Source organism: Falco naumanni, chromosome 3, assembly GCF_017639655.2.
Source record: "Falco naumanni isolate bFalNau1 chromosome 3, bFalNau1.pat, whole genome shotgun sequence".
NCBI lineage: Eukaryota > Metazoa > Chordata > Aves > Falconiformes > Falconidae > Falco > Falco naumanni.
The window spans coordinates 92,810,642-92,834,440 of record NC_054056.1 but is presented as its reverse complement, the minus strand read 5'-3'; the positions used below and the strand labels follow the sequence as shown (position 1 = coordinate 92,834,440).

The 23,799-nt window shown below is 36.7% G+C and overlaps 1 protein-coding gene across 4 annotated transcripts in view; it reads left to right on the top strand.

The window, feature by feature from the left end:
- The window catches only part of STK3 (serine/threonine kinase 3), a 138,375-nt gene that overhangs the window by 31,399 nt on the left and 83,177 nt on the right, over window positions 1-23,799 (top strand). The gene's annotated exons all lie outside the window — the stretch shown is intronic.

Sequence of the window (23,799 nt, the reverse complement as noted above, 5' to 3'; positions counted from 1 at the left end):
GAAGGCAACATTGAGTGAATTCTATACTGTACCTGCATTTGAGGAGTTCCGTAACCAAGAGGGGCCACCCACCTTTGAAAGGGAGTTTTGAAGTAAAGATGACCGAAGAAGGATTCAGAATTATCCTATGTGAGCACTGCTGATATTAATAACCCCTGGCAGTTTTTATTTATTACTGACTCTTGAAGTCTGTTACTGAGTTAGTTTTTGCAAAATAAAATGTAAATAGATTTAGTTGCTTTGTGAGAAGTAGCAGTTATAAAGGAATTACTTGGAGAAGTTCATGGGGAACAATGTTTATCTAGGAATAACTGTTGCCACTGTTAGTCATGCTTTTATTTTTTGAAATGAGCTATAGAATAGCCACACTGATTGCACTAAGCATCAATAAATACTCTGTTCTTGTCCATTTGGTATTAATAAGGCACTTTATGTTGCTAAAGGCAGATTTTTTTTTTCAACTTTGTGATTTGCTGAAAAAATGGCATGCATATCAGAAAAATTTATTGAGTTTTCTTTTGCTGGTGCCTCATGTATCAGGATCTTAATATAAGGAAGCCACCGCTGTTGAAAAAGGAGGTAGTGTTTATTTATGAATGCTATAAGGTGGTGCATATATGAATTAAGTGTATTTAGTGATGTTGAGTTCTTAATTTTTGTGTGCGCTTTTTGGAGCAGAGATGTTTCCTGAAGTTTTATGGCAGTGTGAAGCTTGGTTAAAGCTAATGAGTGTTTTGTAGTTAGAAACATTACATAATTTTGGAAGCAAAGCTTAGTAGTTTTCCTGCCCCGTATTTTTTCTTTCTGTATAATTAACTTATTTTAAATTGCTGTTCAAACTGGAAATACTCAGATGAAAGCTGAGAACAAAATTAGTATCTCTGAAGCTTGTTTTTGGTGGGAATGTAATTTAAGATGAAATAATATTTTAGAAATATTTTTAAGGACTATTGATTACAAATTAAATACTTTTCATCATGTTGGGTTTTTCTGTTGTAGTTCTAAGGAAGATGTCTTAATTACATCTGAGTTCATTTTAACACCATGTAGTTGCACTAGCTGTTGAAAGGTGAGGACTACATTATCAGAGAGGATTTTTATACACATGACAATAGCTGCTTATAAATCAAGGGTCACAGAGTTTGAAAGCTTGTGAATCTGTTTAATTCTTGTAATCAAAAGAATGCTATCAAAGGCCAAAGTAATTTAACACAACAATTCTGGATTACATAGAACATGTGTTCTTGTTAATAAATTATGTTACGGTTTTTAAGGGCTTGTATGCAGTGAGTACTCTTTTGTATATTTGATACCTACAGTTTTTCTTAATTTTTATTAGTGAGTTGTTACAGTGGTTAACAAGAAATACACAGATTTAAGTTGCAATAGTTTTCCCAGTGTCATATGATATAGCTTCACAGGACTTTTGGACATATGTAGATGCTTTCCTACTTTGTTTTAGTTATGACACAGAATTGATACAGGCAAGCATGAAAGCTTGGGCAAATTTTCACTGCTTTTTCTAGATGTTGCTGGAGTTCTGTGGTATTTATGTAAGGCACAATTTTGTTACTTGGGAATGCATGTTGAAATTACCATGTGCGCTATGTTGCTGTAGGCTGGTTGGCACTGCCACAAAGGTAATGCACTGCCAGTAGGCCATTTCCTTGTCAACTGCATTTACAGCTTAATAGAAATATTACATGACTTCTTTAAACAAGTGTTTTGGCAGAGAGGAAATAGCAGATTCCATGCAAACAAGCATAGCTTCCTCTGCTTAACCACACTAGCTACTCCAACGAATTGTGCTAGTTTCAGCTGGGAAAGAATGAGAAGGGGGGTGCAAAATGGAATTTCATGTTGGGGGGGGGGGGGAAAGCAGCAGGGTTTTTTTCTGTTTAAGTGTTCTTATTTTAGTATATTTAACTGTGTGAAGTGTCATCAGTGCTATTTCACTTGTTTCTGTTGCAAACCTGAGTTCAACAGAACCTGCGGTTGTCATACTTGGTTTGAAGCTCAAAGGTCAGGACCATTTGCCAGCCCAGTAAGTCCAGTGCTTTATCCATGTAAAAATTATGGAATGCCTCACATGTTCAGTGTCAGAGTCCTTCTGTACTTTTGCTAATGATGAAAAGTGAGACTGCTGTATTTTCTTGTGAGTTTTCATCGAAGACAGTGCGTTTTCAATTATTTTTGAAGGAGCAAAACTGCAGATGGTCTCAAGGTTGCCCTAAAAGATGGTGATACAGCCACTTAGAAATAGCAAGGAATTTGCCGATAAGTCAAAAATCACTCAAACCTGGATAAGTTAACACATTCAGCAGGGCTAAAAGCGTGCTGAATGTGGTACTCTGTGCAGCAGCCAGGGTTAATGTGTGATAACAGTGTTTGCATCTGCCTTTGATTGCTTTGCTGGGATGAGGAGTTATGAATTTGCAGTGGACCTAATTAAAGAGTGCTTCAATGTGGTTCTAGAGCAAGACTCAATCTCCTATTCCGAGGCTGCAGTGATATGTTTCAACAGCTGTGTTCCCGTGTCCCCCATTGACTGCGGCATGTATGCTGTCCTCTAGTGATAAAGCATTACGTCCTACCACTGTCTTAATTTAATTCAAACCACTAACTGCTTTGTTCAGTCTCTTCTTTTCATACAGTACTTGTCTTGATTGTTTCTGTTTGTTTCTAAATAGCTGTTTTTTTAATATATATATATTTTTTAATCTGTAATTGAGGCATAAAGGTTGGCACTATTTTACCATAGTAGTTGTGATTTTGCTTTTTGGTAAGCATTGGTAAGATGCTCTTGAAATATCTTCTATGTTTGCTAATCAAGCCATGATCTCAGGTGGTTGTACCAAAGAGTTATTTCTGGTAGAAGATCCTTTAAGCTGCAAAGTTTTTGCCTGTTCATAATCCACCTGCTGCTGATACTTGGCTGTGTTAACCAGTAGATTAACAACACTTTGCCATAAAGCTAATCTTAAACCTTAAGATGGCTGTTTTTCAAGGACCTTTGTCTAGGACCATCCTTACCAAAATTTACCATGCAATGACATGATCACTTACTGTTGTGAGGCTGTGATTTTTATGACCAACTTAAGGCAATTTCATTGTGGGCTGCTGGCTATAGAGGCAGCCTATCCTTAGCCAGGAGTTACTGGCCTTTCTGTCAAGCGAGCACTAGCATTTTTGTGGCCTCACGTGGAGCTAGATAAAGGAACTGATGTTCTGAAAAGTTAACCTGACAGAAACTTTCTAGAACTGAGCCCCAAAAGTTGTAGGAGCCTGTGGATGGTCAGGGGAAGTGTGTTGAATGGGGTTACTGCCTTTGACCACAGCCATGCACTGAACCTTGTAGACCAACTGTAAAAGTGCAACCTACGTTTTATAAAACTTACTGCTCTTTGCAAGGTCAACACTTACAGACAGGTTGGTGTGCTTCAGCTAAACACTGATAGCTCTCTTTCAAAAAAAAAAAAATATCCCAAGAACAAAAAAACTCCACTGCCACTAAATAAAAAAAAGCCTACCCCAAACTCTTTTCTTTCATGCTTATCAGGGAACTGCAATAATTCACGTTGCTGTGGTATGGAAGAAGCTGGTGGTAGATGTGTTTTTTTCAACACTTCACAGTATTGGCCTTTGTTTCTTTAGGGTGAGGTTTCTTGGAAATGGACATGTGGGCATCACATGTTCTGCAGTGATTTGGAGGAAGCCAATTTGAACTGCTTCCATTTGCCTTAAGTCCAATCATGATATTTATTTTTCCATGGCACTTACCCAGATTATCCATGCCTCCTGCTTAGCCTGTGTCATTTCCAGCCTGGACTAATCTGTTTGTAATAATCTTTTATTCCTGATGTATTTTATAACAATCTGCCATTTCCCAGTTTTTTATTCTCAGCATATTGCATTAAAACTGGAGATAGAAGTGAGAATTATTGCTGTGTAAAACTGTAAGAACCAAGCAGGGTGTCATGTGGAGCATCACTGTCTGATTGAGAGCAGTTTTCCAGTCATTGAGAAACTGGTTTCCTCTATGCTTTTTGTGCCAGAAGTTGAAGAGAGGGAAAAAGAAAAACCACTTCTGGTGATGTCAGATGTCTTTCTATGTAGTCACTCTTGCATTTCTTCCCTCCAATGGATGGAATTGTCTCATCAGTTTCTGTTGTTTTCTTTGAGTGTTCACCTATCTTATCTCAGCATTACTGCTTTTAATTTAGAGTAGGTTTATAAAAGTATATTATATGGGGGTTTTATTTTAGTGCTTTTGCTTATCTTCAGAAAAGAGTTTGAGTTAACCTGTAAAGGTCCTTTTCCTTTTAAGAACTTTCAATGAGACACTTTTTGTTAATTTGTAACGATCTTGCCTGCTGTTTCTAGATAGTGAGCTAATATTTAAAGAGATTTAAAATATGGATTTTTTGATTGTACGTTACTGTTCATTATTTTACTGCCTCTTCAAAATCTTGTGGAAGAATGACAGTGAGCTGTGGTAGGACTAACTGAGTGTGATTCCTCAGGGTGGTCATAATTCTTCAATACTTCTGTTGGGCATTCGGTGTTATGATGGTTCCCTTAAAACTAAATATCCTATGTGCTTTTAAGTCATTTAACATGTCAAGATTATTTTCAAATAGTTAAGTCTTAAGTCTTGAAAAAAGCATGTGAGACCCTAACTCATCCAGTTCTTTGAATAGTACGAATGCATATTATTAAAAGAACAAAAAAAAGTTACGACTTCTGGATTTTCCATTGTGTCTCATTTTGTTTTTCTTACTAAAATCCTGTCCTGAGAAATCCAGTTTTGTGTGTGTTGTCTTGCACAATGCCATAGTTATTCTAAATTTGTAAATAATAAATGATGATTTTAACGTATAATATATGTTTACAGTGGGGACCCAAGACACTGATATGGTATGGTTGAAACAGTAGACTGGAATTGGAGATGTGCCTTGCTGCAGGCTTCCTGGAGAGTTATTGGAAGACCTTTGGACCTCTCTAGGCTTTAAATGGAGTTTCTGCACTTGTTTTAAACTGACCTCAGTGCAGGTGATGGCTGTAAAGGGCTGGTATATCTACCTGTTCCCATGCATTTTCATCACCCATTGTTGTTGGAGTGAACATTTAGATGGCCACATGATGAGCTGGATCAGAAAATTGATCTATCTGAAAACTAACCACATAACAAGAAGTAACTTTGTTACTGTGGTGCTTGGACTAGGTGGGGACACAAATATGGTGAGAAACTTTAGGAGAATTGGGTGATCCCTTCTTGGGGCTCGGCCAGGTTGGTGCTGAGGTTGACTTAAAGTAATTCTAAAACCAGAGTCTCAGCTGTCCATTTGTAAATTTATTATAATTAAAACTTACAGAAGTTTCCTTAAACAATTATTTATATGTAGGTACGTTAAAGGTCATATAGTATCCAGATACCATCATGCTTGGGAGCTATAGCTATCGGTGCAGTGCTGCTGCCATGCTGGTTTTGCTGCTCTGGATTTTATTTACCTTTTGAAGGCAGAGGGAGTCTGAGGAAAAGGAAGGAGACTGCTCTTGCTTTTTCTTATAGACTAAGTAGTGTCTGCAGACTGCAGAACTTCTCTGGAGATGGCACATAAAAATGCCTGTTGTGCAAAAAAACCAACACAATAAAAACACCCCCCCCCCAAAAAAAAAAAAAAAAAAAACCAAACCAAAACAAAAAACAAACAAAAACCCACCACAAACCCAACCAAAAACCACCCCAAAAAACCACAAAAAAACCCCACAACTTTTTTTGTTGCCTGTCCTACTTGTTTTTTTGGACTTTTTCTAGCTGGGCCTATCAATAAAGTGAGACAGGCTTCTAGACCTTTCATGGGTAAGTGCCTGTTCCACAAAGCCTTTCTCCTTCTCCACCTCATCTGTTCTTCCATCTTTAGATGCTACTGCCATGATACAGCTGAACTTCGTGGGGTAAATTTCCAGTGGCCTTCAGTCTGCATACCGCTGAAGGCAGGTGTTGCTTCACAATACGTTTGCCTCTGCAGTACTATTATAGCCAGAATTTCAAACAGGTGTTATAACTTTATTCAAGCAAAAAATATGAGCACAATTAATGCCAGCCAGTATTTGTCTAACAGAAAATAAAGTATGTTCTCTATATAGATAGGGGGGGAAAAAAACCAAACAAACCCATAAATGTCAAAGGAGTTTCTTCTCACATAAATCACCATGAGAAATGCAACTCCGTATGATAATAGCATATGTAGGATTTTGACAGTGTAGTAGTATTATGCGGTTTGAACCAGTTGCACCTATACTAATACTAGTGCTGATCTGGGTATTGTATCTTTGGTAGTTTTCTTTTTTTTTTGTTTTAACAACTTCTCTTCAGGGTTGAACTCTTAAGGAAGTGTGACTTTATTTAAGGGTTCTTAAAAAAGAAATTTTTACATTTTCATTTAAATATGCTGCTGCTTTAAATCAGTAAGCAACCCGTCTACCTGCTCTGATCAAAATGTGAATAATTGTTATGTGGTGTTTTTTGCATTAACTAAAAAAAACCCAAGATAAGACACTCCTTTCAGCAGTACAATTTACAAAAGTGTCATGCTTTTTCATTCAAGATTTTTTTCTTCCTTTTTTTTTTTTTGGTCATCTTAATCTTGAGGAATGATCAATGTTTATAGTGTGTGAACAGACCTCTTCACCTGAACTGCTTCTGATATGGTACGTTATTGCTGAGGTACAGGCCAGCTCTTGACACGGTTCATGACTTGGCTTCTTTCAACAAGGCTTCTGGAATTGAGAGGTGATAAATATTGGGTAAATTAAAATAAATAATTGTATACGTTTGAACTTGCACATCTGTGTGTATTCAGGTTTTTTTTTTTTGTGAGCAAATACTTGATGTGCATACCTAAATGAGATATTCACATAGACTTTGCTAGAACCTTAATATCTGCCTATTGGACCTACTGTTCACTAGGAGAGTTGCTCTTTCTGTGAGTTAAGATGTGTCAGTTAGTGCTTGCTGCAGTTGTAATGAGAATTGGACTTGGTTACTTACTTTGTCAGCATTCTTTATTGGGTATGTAAAAGCAAGTTTTCCATGGCTAGTTATATGTAACTTAATTTGAGAAAATATATTTATAAATTGTCTGGAATACCATTAAGGCAACTGTTGACTATTGCAGCAATGTCACTTTTAGTGTGTGAAAAGAGCTAGTTTTAAGGTACTTGGTAATTGTGTCAGTTTGACTTTAGTTTTCATTGTGATTCAGTTACTTTTAGCAGTGGATTGAAACTAAATGAAGTGCAAACTGGTCCTGCAGAAAAATAATTGTTTGTCCAAGTTGTACTTGTGGCTCATGGGCAAATTACTCATAAAGCTGCAGACATCCTGGAGTTGAGTTTATTTCAAGTTATATATGGGTCTCCAAACTTGAAGTTACGATTTATGATTTCTAGTTAAAATGTACTCAGTATTCACTTATGTATGTAGTGTGAGCTAGGGAGAGTTCAGGTGCTTTCCTCCTTAGGCTCCTATTCTTTGTGGAAATGCTAGGCATAGATGTAGACATAGTACCCTTTGAACATAACTTCTTTTTGGTATTTAAGGCCTGCAGGATTAATGGAGGAAACAAATTTCAAAAGGATTTAGTTTGCTTATTTGCTTGTGACTAGCTCTTCTATGGACTTCCTGTAGAGGAGACAGCAGGGAATATTCTGACCAGTGAGGAGGTCAACCCAGGCAACTGTCCCTGGGGTATAGTCTAGTTTTTTTGTGATACAGAGATATTTTTCAGCATGCTAGCATACAATTTTAATGAAAGTTCCTGTATACCAAGCATGGCTTATCCGAAAAAGATAAACAGAGTAAAAGAAATAGTATGTGAGTTGTCCTCAGACACTGAAGATAAGTTTAGAGGTGTCCAGTTGCAAAACGTATGAAATAAAGCCTGTGATATTTTACTTATTTCCTTAAATTGAAATTGATAATTTCAATGATGATTGACTTTGCCAGATGCGGTTACATGTGTTGAGCCTCCTAGAGAGTGATGTGCTAGCGTGGCAGCATCCAGTTTCCATGACCTGACAGCTTGCTATGCAAAGGGATAGTATGCTTAACATCAGCCCATTTCATGTAGAGAGATTTTGTTATAATGTTGTGAAAGCAAGCTAAGAAAAATACCGTTTGTTCTCTGGCAAAACTTAGAGATGATAAAAAATTTTCTCCCTGACACCCCGAGGAGCTTTTTGAAGAAGTTTTGTCACATTGCTTTATCAAGAGCCTGTATTCCCTTCTTCCCACAGAAAAGATTGACCGATCTCTCTGGCTTGTGGGACGCCGCAGAGTACAAACTGGATACATACAGTAGTTAGTTCTGTTTCCCAGGAGATCTGCAGAGGGGTACAGAACTGGCCTGGTAATCAAATTTCTTTTAATCAAAATACTACTTTGTCAGTATCTGGCTCTTCATAGAGAGGAAAAATGGCATAGAGCAGGATGTAAGGAGCAGAAGAAAGTAAAAGAGCAATAATGGCAAACAGGGTTGGATTGAGTTGAGTTTTAGAAAGCTAGAAGATACTACTGCGGTAAGACAGGATAAAAACTGTGTGAAGTCTGGGAGAAGAGCTCACTAATGAGAGGAAATTAATGCTTTATAAAGGTTCACATTCATTCATATTTGTTTGTCTAATCAGCACAGAATAATATGACATTAGTATTGATGCACATACTATGAAAACATTAGATTACTTGAGGTGTGTACAATGATTACATTGAAGGATGAGCAGGCCCTATTCCAATCTGTGTTGAAGCTTTTGAAAAGTCTATAATCCAATGTATGTGACTGTGGTCTTTCTGTAGGTATTGCTTTTCTTATCTACTCTTCTTTTCTCTTGCATCTTTTTAAATTGTATTTCCCCTTAGTGAAGAGATAGCTTGAAAGTTCGTTCACATAGTAAAACTGTTGCAATATAATTAAAGTCCAGTTAAAAATATTTGTCGTTATAGAATCTAGCATAAATCTTTAACTGTGGTTTAGAGAATGCATCTTCGCTCCTTCATATCACTAGCTATTTTTTTTTCGGGTAGAATAAATAATGTTTATTACTGTTTAAATAATTTATATTTTTAATTTTTTAATGACACTGGGTTTACTTGTATATGTGCACAAAAAGGAAATGCTAATCTGTCATGTGTAATAAAGTAGCAGAGTGGAGAATATTTGAAATTTGGACTGGAACTGGAGTTTAATTTGAATTAAATGGAAAACATTTATTTCATGCTTCTAAATGAGGATTTAATTAAAATTAAATTAGTTCATCTTTTTAGACTTACCCCTGAATAGGAAATTTGAAACATACTTCAGTTGATGGTTGGTTTTCTCTGACTTTGATTAATCACTTTCAAAGTAAGCGGAGGATCAGTACAGTAATTTCATAATTACACACCAAGTGAGTTAACTTGGAACTTCAACTAAAATAACTGTAAAGGAAGTTTGATCTTGTTTAGTTTCATGTAATGCTGTGTATCTTTGTGTATGATTCAGATTCTTAGAAGTGCTAATCTGGAAAAAGGACCATACCATGATACTGCCCATTTATTTGCAAGATACTTTAATAGGGAAATGTTTGACCTGGGAATATTATTTTTCAAAGATGTTGAAACAGTAAATGGAGGCTGAATGAAGCCATGAAATTGATGGAAGGATTCTCGTAGACTTGAATGAGCATTGCATCAAGCCCTACATTTGTAAGCATTGTTAAAGATTATTTGATGAAACTGTTAATGTGGGTAAAGCAAGCAAAGTATTCAACAAACCTAGCACAGCCTAAGTTACCAGTATTTTCTGCTGCTGAGCTGGCTGCTTTCTCCCTGGACAAATGTTAAAAACAAACAAGCAAACAAACCCTTGCCAGAAAGCTTATTCAGAAGCTTTACATCACTATAGATCTGATAATTTGTGATGTTAGTAAAACTGTAAACATAGATCAAAGTGCAAAGCAAAACTATTTTGCAACTTGAAGATTTTAAGAAAATTTTATTTTAAATAGGCAATTGGTAGTAAATCGTCAAGATGCATTAAAACTAGAATCACAATTTTAATGTTACGAGACTTTTTTATTAATTAACTTTACAGGCATTCTTATTTGCAAAAGCAATTCCATCATTTGTACACGTTGTTGTATGCTGTGTTTATTCAATTTCTTTTTAACTTGCACTATGGACGTGGAAAACTACTCGGCAAGCAGCAAGGTGTTTATGCACAGACTTATGAGAAGTCCTTTTAGTAAAAATTCTACAATACCCTGCAGGATATTGTAAAATACACCACAGATTTCAAAACTTTGAAGTGAAGAGCTATTTATATATTTACTACAGATGCTTCTATTTCTTTTTATTTCTATAATCTTTTAAGTTCCAGGATTAACACAAAATATACACGGTTAATTTTTATTCAGAGCTCTGGCAGCTAGCTTTATTGAAGAGGAGGGAATTTGTGTATTGCTTTTAATTGAAGTAGGTCTATTTGGATTTTTGTATGTGACTAGTGTCTTGTTAAGCCAAAAAAGAGCGCAGTAAATAATTTTAAGAGGTTCTTGGAAGCTTGAATCAACGCTTATTTTTTGAAGTGAGTTATATTTATTTTTTCTTAAACTTTGACAAGTTTTAGGTCAGTATAGCTAGTTGACTTGGAGGAAGTGCTTTAAAGAGATTTGACTACTGTATCGCCAAATTCTTAGCGTGTTATTGCACTTCTTTTAAGCAAAAGTGTATTTACTTGGGTTTTGGTTAAAGGGGTATTTGTTTTATTTTTAATCATATGGGAGAAAACTGCAGTCAGATTAGGAGGAAAGTATTAAGCTTCTATTGCTACTTAAGATTTTTAAATGTTTTAAGTCTCTACTGGCTGTTTACTTGGTAAAAAAAAAATCTTAAAAATTTGCTTAGATTGAAAGGAAGGTAAAATTTGGAATGGAGAAAGCTTATTAAGATGGTATGTACCCTGTTTCTGTTTTGGTATTATATTGCCTTAAAATGTACACTAGGTCATTTTTAAAGAGGATGATGCATCTTTAATGAAAGAAATTTATTTATTTAAATGGAGGGGTTGCCAATCAGTCTAAATTTGTTTCAGTTAAAACTTGATGGTCTAAAGACAACTTATAATCCTTTTCTTGTTATAAAGTATTGTCAGATTTGTAGTAGTATCATTAAAAAGTTTATGGAAACTTTTTTTTAAGGTGGTTTAGAATAGAACTAAATCTTTAATTTGTATTTGATGACACCTGTTTTCATTTTGTTTCCCCGGCAACACCAGTGGTATCAAAAATTGCCCGTAGACCACCCTGCTTTTAGAGAAGAATGAAGGCAGCCTGCCCTTTTCATTTCAGCCTTTTATTTTACTGACTAAATACTTACAGTGAAGCTCTAACAGTCAGTAGCTTGTGAACTAACTCAAATGGTTTGGGTATGCAATTTGTGATTTTTCTATTAAAACTTTCTGTACTATGTAGTATGTTATTTTAAAAATGCATTGAGAGACTACATAGGAAATACTTTTGATATCCCATGGCAGAAAAATTGTCTGCCTGCAGAAGAGTAAAAGATCATAGTTTTTTAGATAGCATGGTATGTTTTTAGAGCTGTATGCATCCAAATTTTTATTCCAGATGTAAGTTCTTACTATTGACATTCCTGTGGGAGAGAAGTAAACCAACACAAGTGTTACCTCCAGATTCCTACTTTCTTTTATGCCTCCTTACCATGTCTGAGAATTAACACTGATTATGAAGAACATACATATGACATTCTAAACACATCAAATCTTAATGCATTATCAGTTTCTAGTTTTGTTTCAGAAAATCAAACATGGACATAATTCTTTGAAATACTGCTTAACATTACCTGCCTATCTGAAAAATGGCTTTACCAACAAAAGCCTCCTCTGCAAAGTATATTCCTAAAACTCCATGCTATACTGGTGATGATAAAAGAAAAAAAAGTTGATGTTCTACTGCAGCAAATCAGAACTAACAGGAGAACTTCTGATTTTTAGTGAGAATTAAAGAAACCTGGGGGAGTCTGGGGGGGAAGTTTCAGGTGTGTTACATCTTCCATTCTCCCCCAGAAATGTAGAACAGTTTTGGAAGATAATGATCTGTTAGAAAAGACTCTTTTAGTGGGGAGGGACCCCTGGTGGAATTCAAGGGAAACTATGATGGCTCCTGCAGTGCTTCCCAGTGTCCTGATGCCATGACTGTAGGCTTGGCGATAGAGATGTCGGCCCAGTAGTCTCTTTGCTCCTTTTTTCATGCTATGAATGTTTACATAGGTAAACGTAAAACAGGTAGCATTAGCAAGCACAACATTTATGGGCAAACTGACATGCATGTGTTACAATATTCATGTTTGAACTGGGATGTTCCTTAAGAAATGTAATAATCATGAACTCTGACCTTGGGACAGAGGGCATGTCTAAATTGGGCAGGTATGTACAGGCACAGGTGAGCTTTGCCCATACTGTAGTCTTTGTACTATTCTCTAGGAGTTTCTCCAGAGTAACTGTGTGTGCACTTTAAATATTTCAGTTTTTTGTCAGATGAGGGAGGAATGTTACTCCATCTTGCTTGTTGTTTGTTTCTCTGAATAATACAACTGATTTGTGCAAACTGTATTTTTTAATACTCAGAAGCAGTAAGCATTTGATTTTTGGGGTTGAAAATGAGCACGTGTAAGTTTCTAACTTTTAAAACAAACTGAAGGAGGAGCTAAATTTAATGAACACAGTGTTGTTAAACAGATTAATTGAATTGTATAGAGCAATCGGTACAAAATTTCTTAAAAGTTGATCCTTCTTGCATTCATGTGAATTGTAATATATAAATATTCAGTAACCCTGGAGCAACAGGATGTGATGCCACTTCCTTGGTGTAAAAATGTGGAGTGTGAAGTAGCTAGAAGGTTCTTGCTAGAGTGGAAATACAACAGTAAGCTGACAGTGCTGGAGAAAGCCTTAGTGCCTTAGCCCTGGCTGAGTGGTAGGACAGGCTAAAAGCCAAAGGGCACATCTGTCTGAATAGGTGTTTTAAAAGTTGATGGGCGCTCAGATAGCAGTGCTGTCAGAGTACGTGACTTGGCTCCAGCTCAGAAGCAGTAAGAAGGTAAGCAGCCTGCTTTTGCGTGTTTACTTGTAGACTTTGATTTATGCAAGAGGGGGTCAAAGCAGGCTGTTGCCCTTTAACATTAGACTTGTCGACTGTTGTATATGGGTGTTCTTCTTAAAAAATGATGCAGTTGCAAGCATCCCCTTCACATCAAAACTGTATCTGTTTTTGATTCATCTGCCTCTTGAAAGTGTTTTGTTGGTAGATTAAGTGATCCCTGTGCTTATTATTTTTCACATCTGTTGACAGGTGGCTTAAGACTGACCTGTATTTAGACATGCTTTGCTTTCAGCAAATGTTATCATGCAAATCAATTTCCTCACATTTGAAAGAAAGGAAATCAAGTATTTGGTGCCCTTGTGGGTTATTGACATTAACATCGGGTTACATACAGATACACAGGAAATAAAGCTTTAATAAAAACAGTCTCCTTCATTTTTGTTTCCTTTTCTTTATCACCTCATCCTTCGTAAATATTTTAACATAACTGCAGAGCAAGGGTAAAATTATGTTTTCAAATAGTAGTATTTGAACTGTGGTGTTAAATTCAGATTAAAAAAAAATCAAAAAGACTTTTTATTTCTGACTTCGATACAGTACATTTTTGCTTCCTAGGGCAACTTGAACTCATTGGCTGGCTTTTTGTAGGGTTTGTTCTTGATCTCTTAGTACTTTCTTTTGTTATGAATGATGTCAGTGGGTATAATGTTCATTTTCATAAGCCATTAAAGGCTATGCATGTTCTCCAGGTATTGTTTCATGCACTGAGTGCATTCTTTTCCCACTGTTGCTTAATAGTCTCCTTAGGATGTTACCTTGATTGCTTACCTATATTCAGAAAATAAAAAGACGGTTGGCTCAGCTTTCTTTCAGACCTCAAGGGAACTTGCTTTCCATAAAATTAACCTTTACTATTAAGGGAAGAAAAAGGTCAACAGTGAATGTCATAATTATGTTTGTAACATAGTTAACTTGTAACAGTTACCAGAAGACACATGGTGACTAGATGGAGACTGGCAGCCCTGGCAATTACACAGTAACTTTTTTTCCCCCCTTTTATAACATTACTTTGATCAAAAGGCTGTCTTGGTGCATGTTACTAAAATAAGCAATTTCACACTACAGAATTTCAGTGATTGACAAATGTCTCTACCTTTTTCAGTTTCCTTTGACAGTTATGTTTTTATAATAGCCTTGCAGAGTGACTTTAAAGGCAGCAAACCAGATTACTAGAGGCCAAGGCACCAAATCAGGAGCTAAAAACAACCACTGAAAATGTCTTCCTTTAAACTGCAGAATTATCTAGGCTCAACTGCTGTAGTAGACTTACAAGGTGAGGTAACTTCTGCGTTATTCCCTTTACTAGCTGCTTTTTTGCTTTCATGTTACAAATTTGAAACTCTTATCTCATGATCACTATGCCCAGGACAGCCTTTAATAAATCAAATTAATTTGTAATAATTATTTGTGTTTCAGTACTTATTTGTAAACCTTCAGGAAATTTTAGTATTAAGTTTCTAACAATTCTACTAGGCTTTTGACACTGAAATGATAGCTTTTAGTTTCTGTTGAGACTTCAGAATTTATTAACATATGAAGATTATCATATGCAAGAGAAATTTGTTCTACAGAGTAAAACACTGTTTCTAATGCCTTTGCATGTCAGCTGGTGATAAATTATGACACCCAGTCCTGTGCCTTAGGGCTTGCAATTCCATAACGTTTTTCAGATGCATCAACTCAGCATTGCCTAATTTGTTAGGAAATTGAAAGAGAAGTTGTTCAATAATTCTGACGAAGTTGTGCTGCTAACATCTGTTTCCAATAAAATATTGGTAATATGTTAAGAATTGGAAAGAATTGTGTGATTACTGGTTTCAAATAACCATTCTGATGATAGTCAACGAGAGATGGCTTTTCCCTCCTTGAGAGTCATTTATATGTGTGGGAAGTTAAGTCCAAATGGCAGAGAAATCTAATGCTGGGTGGCATGTGAAGTTAAGGTGTGTAGTTTTCGGATACTGTTCTTCATGGAAACTCTGGAAAATTTGTAAGGTCTATGTTTTCACTTCTTCAGTTTATCATTAAGTGTATTTATAATTAAGGAAATTGGTTGAGTATTCACTACTAAACCAAAGGTGACTACTTGTTATAGACAATTAAAATATGTACGCTTAGCTTTTTTAGTTTTAATAAATAGTGGTTCTCAAAAAAAAGTTTTTTGTGTCTTTTGGCAGGTATGGGATATGTTCTGGAAGTGGAAAGTGTTAGATGGCCGTGTTTTTGAGCCAGTAATGGTTAGCTGGTCCCCCAGTGTAAGTTAAGGCCGAACATTGATACTTAGTCTGTGTTGTTTAGTTCTTAGCAGGTCTTGCCTGAGCTTTTGTCTTATTCCCTGATTTCCACGTTAATTTTCCTTTTTTCCACCTCTTCTCTTACCCCTCATGCTTTAGCTAGGCAAAGCAGGCAGGAGAGAATGGGTAAGTAAAGCCAGAGGGGTGAAGCTTGGTAAAATCTCCTTGAGAGACTGCAGTTCTGTTTCACACAGCTTCTCTCCCTCTCTCTCTCTCTCCATGTATGAAAACTGTGCATTTGTATTTGTTTGAATTACAGTTTTGGTCTTCATGTATGTGAAGTTTGCATGCTGGAGGAAGGGGATGTACTGCACCTTACTCTAATTTGGTACTTATTATTTATTTAGCTTCAGCATGTTAGGAACTTTAGTAAAGATGAGAACTCAGCCACGGTGATCTCTTTACTGAGGAAGCCTCTGCTTTCAGATTTTTCAGCAGTACTTGTTTTCACCTGTGTTCTGTTGTCTCTGCATACCAGCTTCCTAAGTAAAAAACCCAAACCTGTCTATGAGGTCAGGGTGTGCTTGTGAGTAGCTATTGGAATGTAACTGATACCTTGTAAGAACTCACCCTTCCTTAACTGCTGTGCCTTTGCTCATGTACTTCAGAGTTACGTTTCGTCTCTGATATGGATAGCCTTGATAGGGAAATACATGCAGATCTTGTTCAGAGGCAAAGCAATGGATTTAAAAAACTTGTTTCAGAAGATAAATAAATGGTCAAGACCCTCAGAATTTTCAGGAAAAAAATGTGCATTGTATTCTTCATAATTTCTTTCCCATGTTTACAAGTTACTTCCAAACATGTGGAAACCTGCCTCCATTGCGCAACGGCGAAGAAAACAAAGCATTTTTATTTTTGCTGCTACTTTCTATGTATTTCATATATATATATTTCTTTGAGATATAAGTGTATATACAAAATCCGTATATATATCTATAATCAAAGAACGTGTGTGTGTGTATATACATGGCGTTAGTTTTTTATATACAGATATATATATGGGTAACTCTCCAATAACTCTGTGTGTGTATATATATATGTGTGTACATTTACACACACACACGTGAGCTCTTTGAATATATGTATTTGCAAATATTGCTCTGCTACAGCTGGATATCTTCAGGCAGACAATAAAGTTCAGATTTACTTAATTATGTTTTTAATTTCCATCTTTACCAACACTCAGATGACATTGTTCAGTAACTTGCATGATGTTTTCTGACCACATGAGCATTAACTGTTGGTCTCTGTGTAGCTCTTCATGAAATGTTCATGCTGAAGAGGTGTGATGAACTTAAATCTCCATCTGATAACTAATCTGAGGCTGTCAGTTTTATTGCTAAGAATGGATGCCTTGGGAGTGCTAAACTAGTGTGTAAAAAATGTTTGTTGTTTATGTGGGTCTGGTTAGGCATTCCCAACATTAACCGGATGTCAAATATGTCCTTTAGAGCAGAACTCATCAGAGGTCCTGGTAAATCATTCTGTATTAATCTGTACTGTTAGGCAAAGTCACATGAAAACGTTTTAATGTCGACTTCCAGTCATTGGATATTGTCATATGAAAAATATAGCGACAGGCATTGAATCTCTGAATCAACTTATCCTGAATTTATCCTATCTAAAACTTTTGCTGCTGTTTTTTGTGTTTGATGAACTTTTAGTAGGTCTTGTGCTTGAATTTCAACTGAAGCAACTGAATTACTTGTTTGTCTTTTCTCTTTACATGGTTCCCTTCTAAATAGTTGTGTGTGTCTAACATAGTAAGGCATTACAGCACAGCAATCTGTAGCAGGCAATCTCATACTCTTCTTAGTTTCCTGCATGTAAAGGAAGGGTGGAGGAATCTTGCATCTCCCTTTCCTCCTTTTGTATGTCAGCTCACTTAGGATTGTCTGTGGCAGGGGTCCTCAAACGTTTTAAACAGGGGGCCAGTGCGGTTGCTTGGTTCCCGCCCCCCACCCCCAACCCCCGGGGGTGGGTGGGGCAGGGGGGTCTGTAAATACCGGGGAGGCAGATTGAGGACCCTGGGGGGCTGTATCCGGCCCGCGGGCCGTAGTTTGAGGACCACTGGTCTATGGAGTTTGCTGCTGCTTAGAATAAAGAATGGCTTAAATTAAATTTTCTTCATTTTCTTCGAGTGAATGCTCTTTATCCTGGTTGGATCGCTTGTTTGATCATCTTTATGGCATTCCTAGCTATGCTTTTATGTTCCCTTTTCCTTATGAAGGCTTATTCCTTTCTTCAGTGGGCATAGCCATTTATGGACAAAGAAGATAATTCACTGGACATGGGGCTTGCTGGGGGCCTCGGTTGTGCAGTGCCTGGGGCTGTGCCACAGGAAAGGCCCTTTAGGGTATACTATGCTGGTTTTGAATCATAGCTTCAGAACATCACCCTGTGTAGCTCCTTGTGAGGAGCCAAGAGAAGATGCAGGAGGAATAATCGAGGTATCACCCTCTGTGCTTTCTGGTCTTGCTATCTGTTCTGGAGAAGCCCTTGCTTTATCACTTGCACTTGGTGCTTTTTTTTAGGCTGAGTGCTATGTCTTCAGGCAGAGCACCCAGTCTTTCTCTACCTGAAGTTTGAACCAGTAGTCTTCAGAAGCTTTCCAGATCTTGCTGTCTTCCAATTCAGTTGCTCTCATTTCTGATTTGAAATAGATTTGGGTGCACTTTGCAGCCTGGTGTAAGGCTAAATGTGTAGGGTTGCAGAGGGAAGACGTTAGCTCCAAATACAGTAATAGAGGAAAGACTTTTCCAGAAAAATATAAGGACTAATAGACATGTAGTTCATAGGTACAGTCACAGCATTCAGCACAGTCTTATGGTGGCCCAGTTTTATATTAGCATTTTGCTTTGGTCTGGTTGAATGGACTGTATGTCTGGAATTCACATGCACACTGTGTTAGCTCGAACTTACTTTGACAATATCTCTGAGACTTGGGTTGCCTGATACAGCTTCAGTCTTCATCTAACAAGACTGACACTATCATCCACCTCTCATCATTCACATCAGAAAACTCTTGACATAAAAGTTCCTCTGTGGCCTGAGGGCATTATATGTACATATGATCAAGAGGAGAAATCCCCAAAGAGGGGTTGCTTTCTCCCAGATGAGGGTCGGTTTCCTGAGAAGCACTGACAAAGGAAGGATGCAGAAAGTCCAGGGAAGTTCAAGTCCCTGTGAAGCTGTTTTTTCGTTGTGCTCAGTTTTTATCTTTTTACCCCGTGTATATACACTAGTGTAATATTTCTCAGAAACAGCTTCTGCTAGTTTGCAGAAAAATGTCAATCTGGGACGATGTTTCAAGACTTATCCTTTCAGATGGGGGATTACCAAAGGAGGTCTTTTTGCCTTGGAATTTTGCAGGCAGTCACATTCTATGTCAAGCTTTTTCTTTAGGATTTTTATCACTTGTGTTACTTCTGCATTATTTGGCTTCCATGAGGTGCTCTTTTTCTTCAGTCCCGCTGTGTTTGCATGCTAGGCACCCTATTCAGTTAGGAAGTGTGCTGGAGTATACTTGAGGTGTTCAAAAGCCATCTGGACATGGTCCTGGGTACCTGCTTGAGCAGTGGGGTTGGACAAGATGACTTTCAGACGCCCCTTCCAATCTCAACTATTCTGTGATTCTGTGGCTCTTTGGTATCCCTCAGAAATTCTTTTGAGTCATTTACTTCTATCTGTACCTTTCAATAGTCTTCCTTTCTGTTGACCTTGGATCTTCAGAGAAACAGAGCAGTTTGATTAATCTGTGACTTTGTGCAGACTCTTTTTGGGATTAGATTAGTGTATTATGTTGGTACCACCTAATACTTTTTTTCAAAATTGCGTGTGTCCCTCAGCTAACATTATAGATGTCAGGCATGCTTTAGTTTTCTATTTGCTTATGAATATATCTTGTCTCTACTGTCTCTGCTGTAGGGAGCTCTTTAGATACTGTTACCTCAAGCTGGGAACTGTCGTGTTGGATAGAAGCATTTCTGTGAAGCTGCTTGAGTGAAATGAATATGTACAATTAGAGCAAGAGAGGGAGGTGAGATCTTAAGCATTTTTGAGGTTGCCTTTCTCAGATCTGCAGAGCCTTCACTTGGTAGTTCCATACATATACTGTAAAACACTGTGCCATTTGGAGGCTGTTCAAGTGAGATGAGTCTTGATCAGAAGCTCCTGAGGATGTTTTTCATGTGAACTATATAGTTGGCTTGGTGGATAGTTATCATTTTGTTAGAAGAGCCAGGAGTATGAATGCGAACATATGTGTTGGAGAGAGGGGAGGCCATTTACATGTAACAGTGTATGGCTGCCATGTCTTGAAGAACCTTTGCATTCAAAATTCCTTCCACCCTTCTGCCTTGAGGTCTTTCTGTGGAAAGTGAGGACAAGCTGCTGGGAATTAAGGGTATGATCTGGCCCATTTATATGATATCGGCATTTCTAGTTCCTGCTTCAACTATTGCTATATTGTTTGCATACTTCTGTGATTGCAACAGCCATATTGCTAAACTGTAATATTTCCAGTAATACAGGCTGTACATTTTTGTTTCTTGAACTGTGAAGGAGTATTGCTTTTGTGTGTACCTACAGTTAAAGGGCTGTTTTTTCAATTTTTTTTTTTTCATTGCAGTGTCAGACATTGTAGGGAAGCTATGATAAATGTCTTTGAGTGGAACAGAATGTAATAGGTTAAACCAGATATTAACAAAAATTTAGAAAATGTGATTAGTAAGTATGTGTTTGGGCAGAGCAGTACAACACAGACCACAGATCAGAAGCAAAACCTATAAAATTTCATCCATGTTGCAATAAAATTTTCCAACTTAAATTTTGGAATCTGTATACAGATGCTTGCTTTTTTTTTTTTTTTTTTTTTTTTTTTAAATTCTCCCTTCAGGTTTGTTTAAAACTTGGTTTAAGCAAAACCATTCAGATGTAAGGCCTGTTCGTGCCGTTGTGGATCTTTTGTCTCTGTGTCTGTATATCTTTCTGGCCTCAAAATGTTACATCTTATGCTATGAACTTTTTTCTTAATTACATCAATAATTTTTTTTTTTATGTCCTTGATCCTGTAGAGTGATATCACATACAGGTAACCAAGCAGTTTATCCACGTGACTTCTGTGTATGGCATCTAGGGTGTGTGATATTTTGAAAATGATGGCCAAGTCTGAAGGATATCTATTTGGTGTTAGGTTCTATTATCATAATGGCATCTAATTAGCATGTGTTTTGTTATGCACCTGTTTTCTGTCTTGGGTGAAGTTTGTTAAAAGCTGAGCAGGTTGTGCTGGGAGGAGGTAGAGATGGGTTATAAATAAACAAACTGGGCTACTGTTGTGTAATATACTTCACATTTTACTTTAACAGTTATACTACTGTTTGAGAGGTGGAAAACTTCTGGAAAAAAATGCCAAACCCAGGCATGATTAGAAAGAATACTATTGACAGATTTGTAGTCAATTACACTGTCTAAACTAATGTTATATTTAGTAGTATAGATTTTAATTATAATTTTATAGGTAGTGTTATTGTCAGAAAAGATTCAGCCCTTGATCATGACTAAAACATTAGCAAAGACATATTGTTTATTTGGTTCTTAGAGGTAAGCTTGAAGATTTTCCTGCCTCTCTGAAACTAGTTTCCCTGCATTATCAGTAAAGGTTATTGTATGGTTAATTACATGGCAGTTCAGGTTGATTTAAGAATACAAATATTACTGCAGAAATGGAAGAGGCATAGACCATTATTATTTTTAGTGTTCACTAAATCTCCAGTGCTATGTTTTTCTTTTTTACTGTGGTAAGCTCAAATGAGCAGACTTGAAAAGGTTAGTTAGTCACTGGGGTTATTAAAAATAAAGTGGAAACTACATTGTTTTTTCTTCTTAGAATATTTAAAATGTGCTTTTTAAAAATTGAGTGGAGAAAGAGGCAACGAAAACTTTTGGTGAGTTTGTATGGATCACCTCAGGATGGGAAAGAGATGGTTTTAAATTGGTACATTTCAATGTGAGAAATCTGAAGGCATACAGAAAAAAAAAAGGTAGTTTTTAAGCTTCAGTTCTGTGTTTGATGTTAGTCAAAATGTAATTCAAGCAATTGTATTCTGTAGCCACTGTATAACCTACCCAGTGGCAATCAGGCCCCCCTCTTTTTTTTTTTTTTTTTTTTTAAAAAGCTAATTGGCCCGTGTTTAGCTTACCAAATGTCATCTGGACTTGGTAAAAAGCAAGTGACCTGCATTGAATTAGTGTAATTGTAATACAAACAGAACATCTCATAGTTTTGGTCTTAAGCAGGAAAAGAGAAAGTTGGAGAGATTTTTCAGTTTGATAAATAAAACTGAAGATACAGGGAGCCAGCTTGGCCTTGCAGTTCATCTTACCTGTTGACTGTCATCTTTTACAAAATAATAATTGGCAGTTGAATTTTGTCTGTTTTGTCTCTGGAATGTGTTCTGCCTTCTGGAAGAATCTTCCTTAGGATGTATGTCATGCCAGTTATTAAATCATGCCCAATCATTGCCAATTCCAGTTTCATCAGACACAATACCATTTCAGAGAAGTAATTTCTTTTTCATCTACCTAGCCTGTCCAGAAGTTGGTATATTGTTTTACCTTTTTACTTCTGTTATTTGCTAGGATTATTTTTGGATGCTATTATGTAGTTAACACTTTTTGCTTTCTGTTTCAGAGAGCAATGGCTACACCTATTAAGATAACAAAGTGCCATGAAGAACTGAATTATCGGTTCCAGTGGTATATTTGAATTTTCATTCTGACTTTGGTCTTGTAGTTGGTGTTGTTCATTTTGGTTTAAAAGTAGTGTTGTTTTTTAAAATGTGAGACTGGTGTCATTCTGTAAGTAACACTATGCCTTGGTTATACTTCTCTTTTCATTTGGTTCTTCAAGTGTCCAGATTTTACTTGGGGATGCCTCCTGCTGCTTGTGCGTGCATCGTGGCCTGTTGAGTAGAAAGGAAAGAAGTTAATTTGCTCTAGCAACTACATTTCCTTACAGGAAAGCATGTAGATAACTTTTACACTAATCTAGCAATGAAATTAAGGGGCTGCAATGTAAATGATAGTCCTAGGAAGCTACTGGGGAGAATATTGGAAATACTAGCTAGGCAAGGACAGTGACACTGTTCTCTGTACATACCTGGTAGTCAGGAAAGCAGCGCCTTTGATTCTTCTATTCTCTCAGTACCTTGGGTGCCAGTGCAGTCGAGGCAGAAGTTTTCCTTTTTTTGCTTGAAGACAGACTTAAGATGTAAGAACTTAATACTCAGTTACTCTTTCATAGACTAGAAAAATCTTGTGTAATTAATTAGACATTTCCATTATTTCAGTGGGGTGTAGGCATTTAATATCTGGAATATTGTAACCTGTTGGTTTTATTTTAGTTCTCAGTTTGAACACTGAAAGCGAATGGGTTGTTTTTCTTTGTGCTGGTGGTTGGCTTTTACTGTTACCTGTTTATCTGTTGCCATTGTAAATGGTAAAGTAGGAAGCAGCAAATGTTGTGAGCATTGTTCCTTTGTGTTACATGTTTCTTCCATTAAAATGATCACTCTTTCTGTACCCTGGCTGACCAAACAAGATAATCCTAATTATCTATTTATTTGATTAGCAAAGTCACTTTTATACATCCCAGTGAGCTGTCACCCACTCTCGATTTTTAAATTCAGCGTGCAGATTATTTTTCTAGCAACAGTCTTATTCCACTTGTGACACAACTAGTTTAAATTCCTGCTTTCTTTTGTGCTACCTAAAACCTCTTGAAGTATTAACTCTTAAATTAAGTCCTTACATAATCCACATAAAATCAGAGAAGAGAGAGCAACCTGTGAATAATGCACATGGAGTTTAATTTCATTTCATTTTTGTGTAATGCACTCTTCCACTGAACTTTCAGGTTAGACATGGGGAAAATATTTTCTGAGATCACATGATTTGTGTGAATGCAGCAAATGGGGAAGTGGTGGTGGTAGAAGTGGTCTTTGAAACACATGCCCAAATTTTGATCATACAACTCTGAAACTCTGTCTATAATTTTTGGTAGAATACAATTGATAATTTCTGGAACTTCTTGGGTAGTTTATTGGAAACTTCCATACTGTGTAACCTGAATATTTTTTGTTGAAATGTAAAGTCATTAGCTCTTCTTCTTCTGTTCTTTATAAATTTGAAAGAAAGCATGTTTTCTCCCATTTTGAAGTGGCATTTAACATGTTGGAGACTGTTAGTATGTTTCTCGCTATAGTCACCTCTTCAGACT